This window comes from Epinephelus fuscoguttatus, linkage group LG1, assembly GCF_011397635.1.
Source record: "Epinephelus fuscoguttatus linkage group LG1, E.fuscoguttatus.final_Chr_v1".
NCBI lineage: Eukaryota > Metazoa > Chordata > Actinopteri > Perciformes > Serranidae > Epinephelus > Epinephelus fuscoguttatus.
In genome coordinates, this window is record NC_064752.1 from 39586743 (window position 1) to 39608868 (window position 22126).

The 22126-nt window shown below is 41.0% G+C and overlaps 1 protein-coding gene across 1 annotated transcript in view; it reads right to left on the reverse strand.

Moving 5' to 3' along the window:
* Positions 1 to 22047, reverse strand: part of cdk18 (cyclin dependent kinase 18) — a 62066-nt gene extending 40019 nt beyond the window's left edge. The window contains exon 1 of the mRNA XM_049583338.1: positions 21755 to 22047. The gene's annotated coding sequence lies outside the window, so the exon portion shown is untranslated. The remainder of the gene's footprint in view (positions 1 to 21754) is intronic.
* Positions 22048 to 22126: the final 79 nt, after the last annotated feature.

Here is a 22126-nt window from a genome sequence, read left to right on the forward strand (position 1 = left end):
ATGATGGCAGCTTCAATAGCTTTTAAATCGGGGAAAATACCCTCACTGACGTGCATATGTGTTACCATGGTTACAGGTGCTGTAACCAGTCAAAAGTTTGGACACACTTTTTCATTCAAGTGAATGGGAAAGTGTGTCCAAACTTACGACTGGTACAGTACTGTATGCATTGGCATAAATACTGTAGGTTATGGGATGTACGAGACCTTTATCAGGATCAGTTATGAGATCATGGACAGATTTCTTATCAGCAGATGAATTTATAATCAGTGTGGCTCTGAAATCATGCTAAAATCACATATCTGCTATCATAAAATTCTGTGGTTGGTTTGTTTTCTTTCACACAACAAACAAACCACACCAGAATCCATTTGGAAGCTGGCCGAGACGTACCTTTTTGAGCGATAAAGGTTCGGTTGTTTGGTCCGCACCAGGGTTCAACTGACAGCTTTCACACCAGCCAGAACGAACTGCACTAACCACACAAATGGACCGGTTGAACCAAACAAGTTCAGGTGTGAAAGCACCCTGAGTTTATAATTTCATAGACAGCTGTAGATGTGTAAATGGCCATACCATGAAAGCTCTGTCAATGTGCAGAGCTAAGAAATCACATTGATATACTTTATCCTATTTAACAGATAATGTTGCTAATTATCTGATAAGCATAGACTAATATGGATACAGTAAACATCTGGAGTTCCACAACAATCTTGTTTTAATGTGGTAGGGATTCATTGTTCCTTAGAGAGGCTGGTCGTCCTTTTCTTTACAAAGACAACTATACAGCTTTATTTGGAAGGAGTACACTGATTGTGAGGACCACCACATTTACTGGAAACAAGTGTACTCAAGTTTAGGGGAGACTCGTGGCTACTGGAAGAACCCATTTTCATTAGAATATCTTGAGGTGAGGGTTCAAGGGAATTCTTTCAAAAAGGTCATGACAGTTATTCACACACCAAAATTTACCCTAAGTTTGGACCATTATTCAGCCCCCTTCACCACAAGCTATATCGACATGGTTGGTACCAATGGATGCCTTAGGTTGTCTGGTTTCAAAACACTGGACACTAACACTAAACACCTGATGATGAGAGGAGTCTGCCATCAGACAGCACTTGTGATTTTTGGACCCTGAAATGTATTTTGGATTTACACAGAGAAAAGATCACCACCAATTTATACTTTAACTTCATTAACAAATAATCCAGTGACAAATACAGTCAACCACAGGATTCACTATGGTTAACAAGGGATCTTTATAAAAGCACCACTGAAACATAGGGGTGTAGTGCTATTTGTTTAAGTGATGGAACGCACCTATGACAAACACATGGATGACTCAGTTTAAAGCTTATGTAACCACTGTTCCTACAGTGGCAAATATACAAACATAAGTCAGCTATAAACCTTAAAATGAAAGGATATTTTGCTGCTTTTTCATCTTTGCTAGTAAACAGTTGGCTGGTAATAGACTGAGATAAAGACATGATGTTGTGAATCATCAAACACACCTTAAATGTCAACAGCATATGCTTGAGTGATGATTGGATCTTCAAGCGCTTTTATAAAAAAAAGTCCACGGATTTCAACCGGATAATTTAAACTGTGACTATTCTATTTCCTCACTTGGAGAAAAAAGGTGGCAGAGCATCGTTCCGGTGTGCTCCTGCAGCACTACACCCCTGCTGAGAGTTTAGTACTAAACACTGAGACTAAATGCTTAAAAAAAAAAAGCAGCAATTTTTCATGCACTTATACACTTGGTTTCGCTAAAAGACAGCTGCATTAATATGGGAGAATAAGCAATAAAGCTTTCCTTGCAGCCTTGCATGAGTGCAGTGAAAACACAGGGCCTACTTGCATATCTAAAATAACTTCATTCCCAAATATTTGTCAGTCATGACTGAAAAATTACTTAAATGTAGCGACTTACAGTGTGCAGACAGTCCTTCCTGTTTACAGTTCATACTCAAGTCATGGCCAAGAATGTAATCCACACAGAGTCTTCCAAACCTATTCTTTCTTTTTAATAGATTAGTCCAACTGCACTCAGACCTGTAAACCACATGCAACATGTCAGCTGTTTGCAGTGTGTCACCCAGGAGAGAGACTACATTCTCTTTTTACACTGACTGTTTCCTAACTTGCTTTCTCTTCTCTCCTCTTCTCTCATCTGTCGCTCTGCTCTGGTGTTTGAAACAGGATCTAAAGTTCCTCTTTTCTAAATGGGATACAGAGAAATGCAGCAGCCCTCGCTCTGATTGGGAGCCTGTCTTTATTCACTTTGCCCTCTTGAACAACTTAATTGGTAGGGTCGTGAGTGAGGAAACTGATTGCAATAGACAGCGTGTGTGTGTGTAAAACTGGCGGTGTGATTCATTTATCTTGTAGACAACAGACTCCTCTGTTTGGAGGAGGGTGCGCTTTTACGGTCGAGATGCTCGCAAACAATTAGGAGTATTTGGCATCATTCTCAGAACTACTCTGTGAAAGGAGGGGAAGTTGGTCTTGGGTTGAGGGACACTGTCTGACCACACATAGAACACACACACACACACACACACACACACACACACACACACACAATCTCAAAAGTGCACTTAGGGACAGACTGGCAACAAAAAAGCAGCCTGGGAATTTGCTGTCAAGTGGCTCAAACTTGACAAACCAAATTTGAAGTGACACAACATGTTAGCAGGAAACTCATTAACAGGAAAAAGAAATCGATGTAATGATCACCTGACGCCTATTGTGACTTCAATTGAAAAACTGTGTTCAAACACAGAACTAAATTACAACGTGCAGACCTTACTCACAGGAGCACGCTATGCTCACACTGCATATTCACACACATCACACTTAATGTACACTGAGTATGTGTTTAACAATTCCCTTTTTTATTTTTTAAATGTTGCTCATGGTGTCTGTGAGTGCTTGGTCGCCTGCAGGGAACCAATGAATCGCCTGCAGGGCACGTTCTAAAAATAACTGCGGTCCAGCCGGCCGTCACTCACATCTTAGAGGTCAAATCAGTAGACGTTACAACTGTAGCCCACCACCCATATACTGACACTCATTGTAAATGCATTCGGCCCAGATCGAGCTGATGAGGAGAGCCAGTGACGGACTTGGCGAAGTTAGCGGAAGGATACACGTGGTTTATAAAACAGTGTGATAACACAGGATTTATAATGTCGAGGCTGGGGTTGAAGAAAGACCAGACCTCATATGACCTCACAAATTTTTGAACTTCTGGCCAGTTTGCGCCTGAACGCACTTCATGCTAATATAGTGCACACTCTCCTCTTTTTTTAAAATTGCTGTTCCTCTCTGGTCTCTGCTCGTCTTTCTCAGCTGTTATCATCTTCTCATGGATCATCATGAAGGTTAATATCTTTTATGTTTGTGGTTTCATAAATGTTGTTGGGATGTAACTTTCATTTCTTTTTTCCTAAATTTGAGACTACAACCCTCCAAAATAGTCAGTCGACAGTGGGCCATTCATGAGCCAATGTCGGTAATATCAGACGATGCATAGGCCTACAGTCTTTTTCAAAATAAACTTATAACTGTGTTAAAACACCTAATTTTCACCTTTATTTTTTTGTGCAACAAAAACATGTGGTTAGGTTTAGAAAAAAACAATATGGTTTGGGTCAACATTCATTACGCTTTTACCTGCGACATTTCAAACTGACATCGTCCAGGTGGTTTTACACACTGACGCCACCCTGTGGTGTATCATACTGGCATGAAAGGTGCCTTTTTGCTTCTGTCTGACACTGAAATCACTGACAAAGCAGCAGTATTTGACCAGTTAGGGCAGTGCATACCTGCAGCACAACCGACACTAATGTCATCCTCGGCCTCTCTGTAATTAGTCTCGCTCACTAGACCTTTCTCAAGAAAAGAAAGGTCTGGCTGGGCTGACCCTCACTTTAAGATTGGAGAAAAATACGCCCCGGCTTTTTTTATTTCTTTCAACCAATCATAATCATTGTTGGCGGTGCCACAGCAACGGTACGCTTGCAAAATTATTACTTATTGTTTTGTAATAAATGAAAGCACAGTCCCACCAAACTGTTTACATGTCCTGTAAACTTAATTGGCATGGTTACTAAAAGAAATCAGTATAAGCGGGGATATGTTTGTACATGCATTGCAGTGACCTAAGTATAAAGGGACTACACCCAGTGCAAATTGGTGAACTAATGTAGCTGGAGAGCTAACGACTAACACACTTGAAAGCCACATGCTAACGCTAGTCTGTCATCCCAATTTCCAAAGGAATCCCAATTTCTTTCCAGTTACTTTGTACTGCACCGTTTACTCCCCAATATTTTGTACTCTGACCTGTACATTTAATTAAATAAAGAGTTAGTAAAAGGGAAACATAAAGTTCTCAAAAACAAAAAGCAGCTCATTTGCTAACCATACAATACAATAAGTTCCCACAGACGATTCAAGAGATGTATTTGTACCATCAACTCCTGTCTTGTACATGTCTAAAACCCCCTTTTTAGGAGTTTACACGCCAGCAGAGGAGATTAAATAAAAGTGGATGGTGCAACACTTGCTAGTTTTCCTTCATTTTTGACTCTGGCTTTCTGTTCTTTCCAGGCGGTTAACTTAGCTTCGTATTAGTCAATGGAACAAACATGGTTGTTCTCATTAAGTGTTCATATGTTTTCCTATGAAAAGTAATGCACCTAAATGTGTACAAACCCTTTCTAATCATGTACCAGTAATTCTTGCATAACCCACGTTCTTTTGAAGGCTGTGATCACGTGACTGTTGCGCTGACGGAAGTAAACATGGAAGCAGATTTGGTCTCTCCCAAGGTTGACTCCATGGCTACAGCCTTGCAGGATACGCATGTTCGAAACTATGTGAAGTCTTTTTAAGGTACATTCCCAACAGTTTTCTTTTCCTAACCCAACCTCCATGACTTAAGGTTATGTAAATTTATGCTAAGGATGTAACGCAGTTCGTGAGGTGCAAATTCGTAGGATACAAACTGTTTTGTGTGCATTTTCATAGGATATCATAAGCTACTAAGCGTTGTCAAGCGTTACAAATGTTTGCTGATGTGACTTTAACTGTTCAGCCACTAAAACTGACTCATTTGGACTTACTATGATTGATTAGTTTGAGTTTTAGTCACATTCATTATTTAACTTAATCATTATGTCACAGCATTATTTTCCTGTCTTTGTCAAACACACACCAGGTTTCTCATTTCTGATGTAAAAGAAGTCATATTATTGCTGAAATCCAACAGTTACATAAGTACATGTAAACACAACTTAGAGCTGTTGCAGTGGGAGGAATGCTTAAAAACATGAGCTGTCCTATGCAAACAAAACATTGTCCTTTTGGCCAGTGACCAAACCCACTGGAGCAGTTCAGTGGCGGTTGCCTCTGAGGGGTGGAGGAGGAGTATGTTTGATTCAGCAAAAAGCCATATGTCATCAGTCCAGTGACCCATGCAGCTCCGGCTAAATGAATATACACAACTCCCCTCATGTGTACTCATTTAGAATGGGGCCAGCTGATGGAAGAGATGCGGGGCTTGTGTAGATGGGCTTCATTGTTTTATGCAGGTCAGTGGGCACAGTCATCAGAAAATATGACACACTCAACAATCTATTTGCATATAAGGCATACAGCACGGGCATGGGGATACACAACTGTGACTCACACTGGGTAATGAGTTCACACGTGCACATGCTCACATGTAAAACCACAGGCTTTCTCTTTCACTTTTTTTCCACCGTCCAGTTAGTTGAAACTGAATGAATGAATGACCCCGAGAGCCCATTAAAGAAAAGGAAGCTCTGGCACAGCGTCAGAGCAGACCATTAGCCCGCTAACAGTGAGACCACAGCTTCATCTGACCGCTGTGTTTCTCCAGTGAAACCTGGCACAGCTGCTTCCAGTTCTTGACAGTCCGACAGGCTGCCAACACAAGCTGTGATCTCTCGAAGGGTCAGGAGGGAGGGGGCAACGACAGAGATGCAGAGAGCAACTAAGGCCACATCCACACTAATATGCTTTCATTCTGAACCTGTGTTTTAAAATGATAATGACCCCCATGTACTTAGGAGTGTTTTTAGAAATAATCTCTCTCCATTCTAACATGCCTGAAAACACATATCACACGACCATTCACATAGGCTACACTGCATGCCTGTGCAGATGTAAACAGGAAGCAGTTTGTCTACTCTGCCATTAGTGTCCTGTTACTGAAAGTAACAAGTACAAGGCGGCCAAGCTGGCAGATTAGGGCTGCAACTAACCGTTATTTTCATTGTCAACTAATCTGTTGATTATTTCTTAGATTAGTCGACTAATCATTTTATTGAAAAATGTGTTAAAATGTTGAAAAATCTCGGTCTGTCTCTCCCAAACCCCAAAATTATGTCATCTAATGTCTTGTTTCGTACTCGCGCCATGGGAGAGTGTGTAAAGCTGCCAATATTTGAAAGCTGCAGTAAGAGAATTTTGGGGTACTTTTATAATACTTTTCTATGAAAAATGACTCAAACCGATTAGTCGGCTACTAAAATAGTCACCGATTATTTTAATAGTCGATTAGTCATCGATTCGTCGACTAATTGTTGCAGCTCTATGGCAGACAGAAATGGGAGCAGCTGCAAAGCAAATGTGGCAACATATTAGAGCAATACCGGTTACACTGTCCATTTTCAAAGTCTCATTAACAGCCCTTTTCCATCAAAATTTGCACGTGTATGTGGGTTGTTTAAACGCAGAGACACCAGCTTAAAATAGCTGATAGACTCATTTCTCATTGCCAGTAGACTAGAACCATGGACAGGGCTGTAGTCGAGGGATATGCCTTCTGTTTTTTTTGTTTTTGTGTTTTTTTTACTGATGTGTCATGTTAGACATCACGGATACACGGACGGGCTGGAAAACAGGTTAGTAAACAGTAAAGCAGCATTGAGACCAGTGAAAATGCTATGGTTACTCTTTTTTTTATATCGCTTACTTATTTACACACTATTTCAAACTCGGTGGCGACTAAATTTGGATAGAGTTTCGAGCACTGTTTGGCAGAGATTGACAATATTTTATGGCAGTGTCTCATTGCACCACACTGCTAAAGAGGCTAAAATTAGTGTGTCCACCCGGGTGTTGTATTCAGAGCTGGAGCTGATAAATACTGTGACTACGGCAGAGTCATTAAACCCAGGAGTGAATGCTGATTGTAACCTTTCCCATTAAATACAAAAGCCAGATGTTAGCGGTTGTTAATGTTTTTCTTTTGTGCAGTGGTAGAAGGGACATAGTAGTAAAAACCTTAAGGCACTTATATTGGTGATTTAAATGACATTTCAGTGGGACCTAGCATCACAGTATACTATAAAGTAAACTATAAAGTAACATTTTCACGATAGAAATGGATGGTTAGGCTATACTGTACCTACACAGAGACATGACGGAAGGAGGCAATACATCCAAATGTTACATGTGATAATCTTACTGCTGTTTTATGAGCAAATTGGCCTTCAGGAGATGAAAAATTAACCGAGAAGACAGACGGTGCTTCAGTTACATCACTCAGAAATTAATTCAACACAAATAATGTGAGAAAATCCCCCTGACATTGCTTTGTTTATTCATTTTTCTCATACCTTGCCACTTTTCCATACTGTTAGACAGTGTGTGTGTGTGTAGCAGAGAGAGATACAGAAGCACATGCACACATCTATGTGTGTCATCTGTGTATGTGTGCAATGGGTCATATGGGCTAAAACTGACCTTGGGCCTGAGGTTACATTACTGTGTGCTCCAGTAGTTCATGTAGACTGAAAATACAGCTGTGCTTGTACAACTGTGCGCATACACACATGCAAACACACATACACATACAGGCACACACACACACATTCTCCCTAAAGGAGATGAATGGTGGTGACAGTGCTCTTCACAGAAACCAGAGTGTAAGAGAGAATCACTGTTAAACAGCTGGTGTGTTTGGTCTGTAAGGCAACTAATCCAATTTTCGCTGCCATTATCCAGCCACGTTCCAATAACAACACGCACATACGATGGAAACAAGTCTTTGCACCAGTTTAGTGTTTGCAGAAATCCATTGCATAATGGGACCTTATATTATATATTGACATGGCCTGAATTCATACAGTATTTACACATTACATCAGCAGGTGAACTGTGAATCTAGAGCTGCCGTCCACCTGTTTCTGTGAGTGACTGAATAGTCTCACAGCTGTTTGAATTGTGAAGTACAAGGCTGAATTTGCATTTGCCCCAGATCTTTTAACAATTCTGTCTAAACGAAACTATTTAGTACATTAAAATCAAAAATACAGTTTAAAATCTGTTTACATTAGTGAAACCTGTTCCATAAAACTACTATCTAAGTTTCTACCTCATTGACAGTAAGACAAAAGTTTCATTGCCCTTTTCTCTGTTTTCAGATATAAAGGTTGTGGGGAAACTATTTTGGGAAATGTGCTGGCAAGATTAACTTAACATTAAGCTGAGAGGAAGGCGCTAATCAACCTAGGTGCAAACATAAACGTAAGCATGTACTTGGGGAAACATATGTGTATGTGGGAGTGGGAATATGTGAATATAATGAATGGAATAATGAATAGGAAGAAATTCTAATACTAAACCAGACCCATCCAGCAAAGTTTGCCTGAAATGCATTCATACCCAAATAGAACATGCCCTACATTTATTCACAGCTAGTACGTCCATACTGTCAGTATGTGCACACACTAGTTGGTGAAATGGATTAAAAAAAAGAGAGGCAGGAGCAAATACTTACTGGCGCTATGAAGTGTGTTTGTAAGTGAAATTTCAAGGTGCTGTTACCATTGGTCAGAGCCCGGCTGGCTGTTTCCCCTGCTTCCAGTTAAGCAAATGCTAGCTTCACACTTAATGCACAGACACCAGAGTTATATTGATTCTCTCATCTTGCTCTTTGCAAGAAAGTGAATAAGCCTATCTTCTAAACCTTTATGGCTAACCTGTTAGGAAACAATGTCCTATTTTAACATCCAACAGACTTGGTGCAACATTAGTATTCATATTGAGACATGTCTGGACACCTGATGAATTTAAAGACCAAGTGACCCTGCGTATTGATCATTTATCTGCTGTTATATGCCAAATAAATCTGTACATCAAAATCCACGTCTTACCTCTTTCTGTAAGGTTAACAGTTTGAAATGCTTGATCACTCATTCTGCACTCGGGGAATCAAATGAGACTTGATCAGCTAACTAGCCACACCGGTCTTATGAAGCCATACATCACCGGTTGTGGTTTGTAATGGTTAACAGAGCACTATGGTGAGAGGTAGGAAGAGATGTGTGTTTGGCAAAACCTTCCTTTTCATTTCCAAAACAATGAAGCAGACAGACTGTCTGCTGATAGTCTCCTCGGCTTCTCAGTCAGATCCACCCCTCGCTCCTCCACAGCTCCAGCCTCCCACCCAGACATGATCACGTCTGGCTCTAAAAAGCCAAGATGGCGATGGCCAAAATGCTAAACTCAAGGCCTCAAAACACCAGTCCACAAACCAATGGTTGCCGTCACAGTAACTACATCCATTGTTTTTACAGTCCATTGCTGTGTCTCAAATCGTGTACTTCTGTACTTACATTCAATATTTTGAGTGCATACGTGCATTCACACTGAGAAGTATGGACAAATGCAGTGCACTATGAGTACCCGGATGGTGCACTCAAAACGGTCAAGAAGTTGAGTGTGGAACTATGGACACTTCTCGCCCTCAATGGTCGCCATCTTGGCTATGGAGCGGAAGGGGAGGGACCACTTTTCAAACTGGAAATAGTGGCCGAGGACTGTGCGACCGTGAACATCGCTGCATTGTACAAATTGTGTTTTTGCACTAAGCACCACTATACTGTTGTCGGGTATAATCCAGCAGTATGTTTATTGGGTTAATTAAGCAGTCTGTAATGATTTGGAACCGAGAACGATAACGTGAATGCTAATGCTAGTCTGCTAACTAGCTAATTTGCAGTCGTCATTTCCGGTGAGCGCACAATGGCCATGTTTGGTTTGAGACAACACTACCCTGTCGAAATTCGCACACTACGCCAATAAGTACATAGTGCACATAGTATACTACATAGAAGTATACTAACGGAAGTATACGATTTGAGACACAGCATACGACTCTACTGAAGCTCCATATTGCGCTAAACTCCAAGCTTGCCCATATTTAAGTAGTCCAATCAAATGTGAAGGGTTTGATTTAAATCCCTCTTGTAACTGTACATTGCTCAAATATTCCATTTCACTGGGAAATATGTCACAGTACAGATGCTAAAGATGCTTTAACTACTGTTTCACTGGGACTCAGTGTTCAGTTTTCTTTTAGCTCTGTTTTGGTCAATACCAACTCCTGAGAAAAATATCTGTCTGTTAGCTGCTAAATGCTCCACTGTGTTCAACAGCTAGTTTCTAAATGTGCCTTTTTGCTGTTTGGTGATGGGCAGGTAGTGTAGAGCAGGTGAATCTGAGCTTTTTCTCTGAGAACAGCTGCCTGCACCTGCTGGTTGATGGCAGCAGCAACTCCCCCAGCTCTATAGACCCTTTTAGCAAGGGATGCTAAAAGGGTCTGTAGAGCTGGGGGAAACTGCAGGGTGGGGTGATAATTACATGTGAGTTTGTCACTCCAAGCAACACCTTTCACATCACACATCATCGTCTGGAAGCAATCATTTTCTTCATTAGACAGGATTTTTGTGCAGGAGAGGTCATCGAAACTTAAGACCCATAAAGCCTGAGTATTAGCCGAGTCTGTGGATGATCATATCTGGGTGTAGTCCATAATACACAGAGCTTGGTGTAGCCTGCTCAGATCAACAGATTATATTCTCATGAACTCCAAACAAAGCTTGAAGAGAGACTCTGCTTTCAACAGAGCCATTGTTGCCTGAAACAACCTTGTCTGACGTAATAGGACGTTGAGATAGACTAAAGCCAGTTTTGGGCTCCTTGCCTTTACTTCCTAACAAGCTGCAGTGAGCGCCAGTTTCACCCTCACCACTACTCTTAAAATGCATGTTACAGACTTGGCTTCAGCCCTGTCTGCAACAAGTGCGATGATTTAAGAGATAAAAGAAACCCAAAGGATTTTCTCCATGTTGTCCCACAGTGATAGTCACCTCTGCCAGACATCTCTCTCTGTGCAGTGTTGTGGAGGAAAACGTTAAGCCTTGACAGACAGTAACAAACTTTAAGCTTGCGTCCATGTCCCTCTAATCAATTATGAAAAATCCAGCATACTTGACATCTTTTTGTCACACAGAGCATGCAGTCAGAAAGATGATGTCACGTTCTCCTCTTTCTCTCTTTGTGTCCTGCTGTAGCTGTAAGATGACCTTTTGTTTCCTTCCATCCCATCTTTTTTTGGAGTCAGGCCCCGCTAGACAACAATCACTACGTTATTTGCTCTGTTATATGGCCATACATCACACTCGGCTTTTCTCTGCCTGGCATTTTTCTTCTCTTGTTTATCTCTTATTGTACTTGGCTCCTCGTCCGACTCATTTCTCCTCAGAATTTTGCTCAGAATAGTTTCAGAGAGGTGCCTGTAATGGAGCTGTCACTAGCAGAAAAATTGAGTGTTGACAATAACAATAAAACCCTCTGTCTTCCGCTCTGTGTCTGTCTGCATGTCACCCCATGCCCCCATGGAAACAGTAGGACTAGTGTGTCCAGTGGCTCTGAGTGAATAACAACAGTGCTGGGGTCAACATCAGACTGGCCTGTTGTATCACAGGCCACCATGGTTTGTGCAACAGGCCATACATGACGTGGTGGTTCTTTTGTTGGAAGATCCACAGACATTTATACACATCTTTAGTAAGAAATTGTCCCATGTGCTTGACACATGATGAATCCCAATTATCCATTCATGCATCTGTTTACTGCTACTTCTAAGGGTCTGGATTAAACCCAGAACCCCAGAGAAAATGTTGGCATTGTCTCTTTATGCAAACCACGGATACAGATACATAACATGTTTTTACCTCCCTATGACAGTCAGCTCAATTACTACATCACCTTAGAAATGTTAACATGATACATATGTTGTATTAAAAGCAAAAATGTAACATATTCATGGTTTGATAAAACATGCAATGCCAGAATTTTCTTTTGGCAACTGGACTGGACCAGACACAGCTTGGCATTAAAAATGCAAGGGACTGTATTAGTTGGAACTGGTAGGTGCTTTAAGTACTGGTGAGATAATGAAAACCAGTTTCAGTAATACATCTTATCAGACACCAAACCATTGCATATTTTATGATATTAAGATGGAGAATGTCAGTGCTCTGGAAGGATATGACTCTTCTTCTGCTTGGGGTAAACAGTAGAAATATGGCTTTCATGTTACAAAGTAATCTACCAGGAATGTGCAGTTGCACTGGATGATGTCTCCTCACATTCCAGCAAAAGTTGAGCCAGGCTCAAGATTTTCTGGACTAACCTGCTTTTATTTTGCCAGGTACCAATGCTGTTGACTATCTGCACAGGACCACAGGAGGTATCCCAGAGATCCTTCTCCTTAGCTATTTCCTGTTTAGACTTTTTTCTTCCAACCACCATGCCCAACATCCCCAACCACCACTGCCTGTGGGTACCACACTCTCCAAACCTTGGAGGTTTTATCAGTGCAAACTGGAAACAGAATCAGTGACTTGACAGAACCCTGGAGAGACCCAACACCCACTGAAAATGGACGCATATCACAATCTGGTTATATAAAAATGGCTTGTAGTGACAACCCCCGCACTGCCATTACAAGCCCCCTCACACGACCAATTAGTTCTGCGACCAAAAAGATCCACAACCTGACCAAATTTAGCTATGCAGCACAATTAAAGTGATCATTTCATTGGGACATTTCATACATGTGGAACTACATTTTAAAGTCAAGGTAATTCATGAAATGCAATATATGCTAATATTATTTGCTCTCACCTAAAGTCAGCAGTCACAGGATTAAAACTATACAGCAGTCATTTAAATTACTATTACATTCATTTTATTTGAATATATTTATTATCCAACACCTGCATTCCAACCCACATGTACTTTATTTAACCCAGAGACCTGAACCCAGAAATAAAACAAACAAAATACCACCCGCAAATCAACTGTGTAGCAGGTCACACACCGGATACCAAACCCGATGCAGGACTTGGTGGTCATAAACCTGCATGTCCACAAAGCACATGTAGACTGGCACTCTAACCAAAGGTCTAAAACTCAACACAAAGCTCCTGTACAATTACAAGGACAAAGTCTAGATAGTATCTGTGACCCTGCAATATGTCTGTTTGGAGAAGTATAAGTAGAGATAGGTGGGACAGAAGTACAACTGTGTAATAGCATGAGCAGCAAAAGCCTGAAAAATCAGAGGGACTGACATGTATGATGAGTGCAGTGAAAAAATACCACACACACATTGGTACTTATCAGGAAACATGAAGAATAAGAGAATCTTGCCTGACAGGTTGCTAACATTTCATTGGTGTTGCCACACATATTTTTGCCTGGGTATCTGCTGCATCCACACACATCTTGCAAGTATGTCCATAAAGTGGGAGTTTTATGTGGGTATGTGTGTACTTCCATGTTTGTACTATATAGGGCCTAAACATATAAAGGCATAAAAAAATCTAAGATGAGAGTTTTCTGGTGACAGCTGAAGCAGTCTTAAGCATGTTCTGAAAATAGAGCACCTGCAGAGCTCTACGCTCCATGGTGAAGCTTGAAACTGGGCTGACTAGTACATGTTCAGGCAGACACATTAACAGGATAAGTTGTCTAATCCATTTTACAAATAAAGAAAATGCAGTGTGTTTGAATGTTTGCTGATGCTTTGGTTTACTCACTCAGGGGCGAGACAGGATGCTAGCGCTCAGATATGTTACCACACCATGTGAGGCATGTCTCAGTTTAAAAAACGTCTCTGCTGATGATTAAGCTGCCAAATAAAACTAGACACAAAAAAAGCTAATTGTTCTCACTGGGATGAGAAGAGCAGGGGTGGAAGAGGGAAAAGGTTCAGGGATGAAGGAGAAGAGAAGAAAGGGAATAAAAGAGAGGGAGTGAGCAGACACAAAAAGAAAGAGATTGAGGGGGATTTATTTATTTATTTTGGAGGAGATAGCAGCAACACAGATGGTTATCATCCCCAGACAGGCTCAGTCTAATGGATGGCCATTGTGACTGAAAGCATGAAATTGCTTGAGCGAGGCCAAAAGGCCAAACTGTAAAATTAGATTGGGGAACTTCCTGCTGACAGAAAGAAATATTAAGTTCAGCCAGAGCTTTCTGAACTTATTCTAGAACAGTTTTAACTTTCTTCGTCGGAAACACCGAATATTAGAAGCATCTGTTTTTGTGGACTTAACCAAGGGCTTAGCAGTCAGACCAGCCATGTACAACTCTTGATAATATCACTTCCTGCTAACTCACCTCTTCCCTGATATATATCAAGGCAGCCACATTAGTGCTTTAGAGGCATTCATGTGTGTTCCATTTATTCACATCTCTTCCCCTTTCAGGCAAATTGATAAATATCTAGACACATGGTTCACATTCAGGTACAGTAAGTACAACATCAGAAACGCCCCCAGATAAAGGCTGTCGCACCAACATTCAGTGATGATTAACTTTCTATACTAAGGCGGATTCATTTTTCCACTAAAATGTTGCAACTTGAAATATTAACTTCCATAAATGTCATATTTTCAATGTTACATGGTTACTTGTCCTTGGAAATAAACAAGCTCAAGGCCTCAGATATTGCCATCAACTTGTTGGAGTCTGGGCTTTGGAGGAAGTGTTAGCAGTTATTGTTAGCATTAGATGTCTTGGACTGATTTCTCCTGCTGGAAAGGTTACCATCAGCGAGCATTACAGCATCCTAAAATAGCAGCAGGGCTTGTGGTTATTTTGCAGGCTGTAAATATAATGTAATTGCAGACCATCCTCCCACATGTGAACAAAAAAAACAAAAAACAAATCTTTTTACTATTAAAAATGCGTACAATCTTGTTTTATTGTAGAGCTGAGTGCAGCTGTCCTCACCCTGCTGTCTCTCTTCCTATCTCTGTTTATCATGAGACTGTGCTGCAGGAGTGTGAGCTCCGAGCCGGGACAGTTGGTGAGAGACTGCCTGAGCACACACACAGTGACGTAGCTGACTGTTAGCATCACACAGCTAACGTTACCTAACGGTCAATAACTAGTTTGAGTTTGTTGGAACTGTTAAGCATCTTTGTGTCAGATGTTAGCTGGTGTTGCTGTGTTAGCATGTGCTAACCAGACAGATGTTAAACTGATCAGCATCTAAGAGACGGTCCTTCAGCACTGTGTCTAGCCTATGTGACGGCAGCAACAGAAAGTTGGCTGATTTTTCTTATGTTAAATTTGAATTTATGGATCAATAGGCTGGTTGTTCAATGAGTAAATTTCAAATTGCACTTGTTTTCCATTGTTGGCCAATTTACGTTCCTATTCATACGTCGCATTGTTTTGTTTGTTTGTTTGTTTGAGAGTACCCATATACTGAAATTGAATGCAGGTACTCACTCAGAAACATAAATTAAAAAGCCTACCCCACATTTCTTTACAAAGTGGGTGGCATGATAAGGTGTCTGTGGTTATGTATTTATGGAGATCTTCACAACCTTTATGTGTTGCAAACACAAACAGTACACCTGCACAAGATTTACTATATGAAGCTAACACCTGAGTGGTTGGGAGATGTTTCATTTATTTGTGTCTTAGAGATGACGATAGACATTTACCAGTGAAGTCCTATTACTGACCTGTCTGGGTGCTGACATCCTTTGTCTTCATTCGCCAGTCCCATTACTGATCATTAGGTCTTTGTTACATGGTTATTTACTTAAAAATATATTAAATAACCCCTCAGAATTACACATTAATTATTTAAGTAAGCAGACAACACAAACCTTGACCATGGAATTAGTTACACATGACTTAATAGCAGATAAAAATCTCTTTCAGTTTAATGTCAGAAATGTGCGTCAGAGTTTTAGACCTTTGCATCTGTCAGATCGCTTTACGTCACATTATGTGTGTGTGATTATTCTGATGTGTTAGTTGTTTGGACTTTTCCTTCAGGTTTTGGCTTGCGGTCCTGTCTCTGACAGGAGCAGCTCTGTGACTCACAGCTTACCTTACACCACTTGCACACAACACATTATACATTTCCCAAGGTGGCTTCTGCCTGTGTCAGTGTGTGAGCCAACTTCTAATAAGCCATCACAGCTGCAGTGCTAGACTAGCAACTTGGGAGGAAGAGGGCTGTAATTATGTAAAGCGCCTAAACACAGCCCTCAGCCCAACGGTTAAAAGAACACACTGGCTACCCTCCTGCTCAGAGACTTGAATCTTTGACTTCAGGATGCTCAACCAATCAGCAAACAGCTTCTCTCCTCCAGAGACAGTGCCTGTCACAACATTTGTGTCCATCCTGTGCTCCCTAAAAACAACATCACTTTACAATATAAAGTAACCACAGAGAGGGTGGATGTTTTTAAATTAGCTGGATGGCTCTGCTGTGAGTACACTGCCCTCCCACCTGTGAAGAGCTTTTGAAGCGGAATGGGCGTGAGTGAGGAGAGCATGCCCAGCAACACTTTAGGCCCTTTAGATCTTTTTTAGTAATTCAATGTGACCCTGGCAGCAGCATTGGCACAGGATGGAGTATGTGGCTTCTGCATACAGAGACAGTATCCAATCATGTTCTGGTGCTTTAGCTGAAACTTGACCATGACAAACAATGTATTACATGTACCAATGGTGAGTCCTTGTGATGTTCCATTGCTATGATGTGACCACTGAAATTCTCCATTCTCTGAATAAACACTGTGAGATGGGGCTGAAAGCTGTAATAGGTGGTAAGCTGACATTGAGAAAAGTGAACTTTGTTACTTATTTCTATGATCCTTTCTCAGAAAAATTATAGAAATGCCAACACAAGCATCATGCTTTAAGCATATCAGTTCAAACCTTTAAGGCCATATAGCATCTGATGTGTTGGATTTTGGTAATCACATAAAAAGCTAGCGAGAAACTCAATACTAACATGCTATTTAGTATGGCCCTGGGGATGTCTGTCGGTCACTCCACCACTTTGATCCAGACTGAAATATCTCAAAAACTATTTGGCTGGTGTGCCATGAAATTGGGTACACACATAAGCATTAAACCTGCTAAACATCAGCTGTTGGCATAAAAAAAAAACTCAAGAGGTCCATCATGCTTGCAGATGCCGGTGGAGTTGTAGTTGGCAATGATTACCATGGTTATGTCTTCCAGTCGGCAGGGAGGCTCTCAGCAAGTGGCTTGGTATATAGCTCAGTGCATCAGAAAAGACATGCTACTGTTTATGTGCACAAAAGTATGCTGATATATATATATTGACTATGAAGTACCTAGACTGCGATTTTGGACACAGCAATGTTCTGCTCAGATTTTGCGACTTTCTTTATGTTCACTTGTATTAATGTTCTCCCAGATATCTAAACACTGATCTTCTGCAGTAGCTATGACATTCACTGTAAAGCACCCCTGTTTAAAGGTATCCTTTAGATAGTTTTGAGTTTCAGCTACCAGTGGCACTATGGATAGTATTTTCATTTGTGGTTCCCTGTTTTGTTTCTACCAGGTATGTGCACCGGGATACACATGCAGAAACATTCAGATTGCCACAGGTCTTATGCATCCCGCTGATCAACAGTTGGCTGTACTAACGTGCAAAGAAGTGCAGCAATGAGCTGACAAGGACAGGGAAGAAAGCTGCAAACTAATAAACCATGCAGCATTCAAGATTGGCTTTGCAAATATGTTATGAGGAAAGATCAGCATTCACACTCAGAGTGTTAACTGAATGTAAATATAACTTTGTATATTTACAAGAAAAGTCTTCAGGGCATCCTGTAAGACTGAAGAGTGTGTGCCAGTTTGTTTCGACTGAGTTGTGTGCACATACCACTTTATCAATGTTTACTGAACTTCACTGAGTTTATTCAACTGTAAATTACCTGTGAAGTATTATCCAATGAAAACAGAACAGTAATGTAATGACATAGCTAATGTGCTTCTTTTGTTTTGCAAATAAAGAGTAGAGAGTTGAAAGTAACAAGAGCACACTGTTCCTTCCTTTCCTCCTGCTGGAAATACAACATGCTGGCATCTCAAAATGGCAACAATAAGAGAAACACTGCTTCACCTAGACACTCTGTAGTGTCAGTGACCTGCAAATAGCACACTACCCACTCAGTTCACTCTTCACAGAAAAACACTAAAGTGGTGAGTGAGCCGAGATATCTCATGTTAGTGATCTTTGAGTTGTTTGGGAAACAGGCTCCGCTACTTGAATACAGCCAGGCCAGTATCATTTAGACACACTGGAACCATGGAGTCTCTGGTGTTAGATTTACTTTTATGAAAGGTGCTTGCCTTCTGAAGCATTTAACCTTTCACTGTGTTTCATCACAGTAGCCGGTAGACTTGTTGTTGTGTGAAAGAAGAACTGCCCTCCATTTGCTGTGTTTGACCAAATGTTTGCATGTGTTTGTTCATGTGTGAGTGGGGTTTAGTGCTGGTGCCTGGGCTATTGTTAAATATGGTAGGGTCTATCTTCACATTATCATGGCTGAGTGGGCCCAGGGCTGCGCGATGAATCAGGGACTCAATAATAAGCTGCTTATGTAAACATCACCATTGTGCTTCAGCTGCAGCATGTTAAGACAAAAAATTGCTACTTTGGACTTAAATTACAGTATCAACTTTACTCAGAGGCAAAAGGCTGACTGTTCAGGAACATAACTGTATTATTATCATCATGTGAGGCAGGTACATGTAGACACTGCTGGTGTCATAAGGATAACTGGAATTATGGTTATGACCAATTTGAAAAACCAATAAATACAGAGGGCAGCCAAAGACTGACAGAATACTAAAAAGGACAGGGAAAATGTGTATTAACATTATGGCTATGTTTGGCATGTTACATTCATTTCGTATTAATCCTAAGGCATGTAGATGAGGCCAAATTCACTGATCTGCAACTTGCTCAACTTGCAGCACCAGTTAGGAAACACAACATTTGAAAGAAACCCAATCACAGTCACTCCTTTATTTTGGAAACTACAAATTTCAAAGTTTGTTTTGTTCAATTTACTAACAAATTTTGCTTCGCCACATTCCATCTTTTCAGCCTTCAGCTCCTAAGTCGTGTTCCACTCACTGTCACTACACCTGGCAAACTATGCATTCAATTTTGAAATTTTGAAATAGTGGGTTCTTGATTTTAGGTGAAGTAAACAAAAACAGCATGTTGTTTTTCAGAGCAAACCAATGACTTTGGAAAAAGTAATTCTATCTCAGATGATGAGTTTGGCGAAGGTTGAAGTTAGAGCAAAACTTTGCCAAATCCAGCAAAGAGGAGAACAGAGCTACTTACGTTTGCCTAAACTCTGTTGCAGCCATACTGGCTACCACACAGGAAAAATGTAAGTCTTGAATTTTTGGTCAGCAACAAGAATTTTAGCACTGATATGTTGGTCTTGAATTTTTCGGGTGGTAACCTCCAGGGCTGAAAAGTGAAGCCAACATGGAAGTACCAAATACTGCAGTTCCTTGAATGGCCAGTTGAGGCTGGCTCCAAGAGTGACTTAATCCCTATAGATCCTCATGTTGAAATGCCCAACTTTACTGCAGAAATAAACATGTTTACAGCCTGGTGCAAAAAACGGTTTTCATCTCTATAGCTTATTTCAACCATCATGACAACTGTACAGGGGGGACTTTTTATACAATTCACCCAATTACATTTTATCATTGCTTAAAGTTATGCATATTTAGGGGTGGGGCCACTTGAGTGACAGGCTGTCTGCCTTAAAGTCAGATCTACCCCTCACTCCTCCACAGCTCCACCCGCTTGTCCAAATATGGTCACATCAAGCTCCAAATAACCAAGATGGCGATGGCTGAAATGCCAGACTCAAGGCTTCTAAACAGGAGTCCACAAACCAATAGGTGACATCATGGTAGCTACGTCCATTATATGTCCAGTCTATGGAATCTTTTTTGATGTAACCTGTAGTCCCACAAAATAGTAGTTAGCCATTGCTTTGGACACAATCGTAGGTTACTACTGTAGGCAGTAAGGTTGTTAGCAATTTATGCTTACCTTAACTCTTTGTGCCAGGGCAGATAAAACACGCTGTTCAATCCATTCCTTATAACTTTGCTTGTTTAGATCACGGAAAGGTGAGAAAAATTGCCACAACCCTACAAACACCTTAGATACTGGATATTACTCTTATAAAGCCTTATGCACACTGCTCCAGCATGTTCAGAAGGCTAAAGCTTGACAGACCTACAATGCTTAGTTATTTGCTATGTCATGACCAGACAATTGCTTTTTGGAAGAGTCATTTATCAAATGGTCAATTTAAGAATCTGCCAATGTAACTAACAAATGCCATAACTGCATTATAGAAGAACTTAAGTCAAAATAAACCGGCATGCTGTAACAAGAAAAACTACAATAATATCTCCAATAGGGAATATTGATGCTTTTGAAGACCCTAAAACATTATTAAAATAATGACTTCATACATTAATACAGTTTTGCTTGTGTGCACTTTCAACCCTAAGAGCATTTTCTTAGTAATATGTTAGATTCAGTTATTTTTGTGATAGCTGCAAAAAAGGTCCAGTCTAAACTCTGCATGATTCACCATCGCATGGCAATCATGTGGAAAAAGGAACCAGTTTTGCTTGTGCGCACACGCACGCGCACACACACACACACACACACACACACACACACACACCAGACACCCAATTCCAAACACCCACAGGCCCTTATAGGTAAACAGTGCTGTGTGCACATTGGATATGGACAGTCTTCTGTTTATTTGAGTGGCTGCTTCTACATTACTACTGTTAAGAGTCGGTTTACATGTAAGTACTAATACATGAGGCTCATCAGAGAGACAAGAGGTGGATGAGTGAGTGGATGAGTGAGTGGGTGGGTGGGTGGCTGTGTTGGTTTCAGATATCCTGAGATGTTCTTATGGCACAGGAGCAACAGTTACATTTCAAACACGTCAAATTAAGACACTAAAGGACGACCGCCTCATTCTAATCATGTACCACACTCTTGAACTGTACAGTGTGTACTGTTATTACAAGCAACAAGTTTTAACTACAGCGTGACCATATGTTTGTGGTTCCCTTCAGTCACAGAACTAATAGTTTTGCATGGAACAACATGTGCTGTCTCCATTAAAAGGCAACAGTGTGATACAATTTACATCCGTTTGATAATTTATACAGCAACCTAACCTTGGAATTTCATCACACACTGACTGCCATTAAAGTTGTAACTAAAGACAGAGTTTCAGACCAAGGAGAGTTAGTAACCAATTAGTAACCAATTAGTAGACCCGAGTGAAGCGCAGGAAGCCCCCCTGAGATGTCCAGTGAGCTAATGAGGAAATCATTATAGAAAAATAATGAACAAAAGCACAAGTTCAGCCTCAAATCAGCAACATGTACACCTGTCTCTTCCTCCCCTGACCCCTGACCCATGCTGTACGGTCAATATGTCTGAATGACAAACATGAGTGGATGTGGCTGCGGCAGAGCTACTTACAGAGGTGCACAGGTCATCCACACACACAGGAGGGACGGAGGGGGAAAGCAGACTCCTGCCTATCCACTCAGGGCTCCCTTGCCTTCCCAGGTGTCACTCACACTGAGATAAATCCACAAAATGCAGGCAGCTCTATCAGTGTGATGGACAGATGGCTCAGCAGGAAGACAGGGAAAATGGACAGACCTGTCCACTGCTCCTTCTGACAGCTCACCCTTCCACCCTCCCTCTGTCCTCCGCACAGACTGCGAGCTGTCTCACTGGCCAGACAACACGACAGACTAAATAAAGCCGGTTACACTGGAGACAGCTCAGGAGAAGAGAAAGTGTTGCTCAGATGGCTTTTATAATCAGCCTACAGCTCCTCCCTCA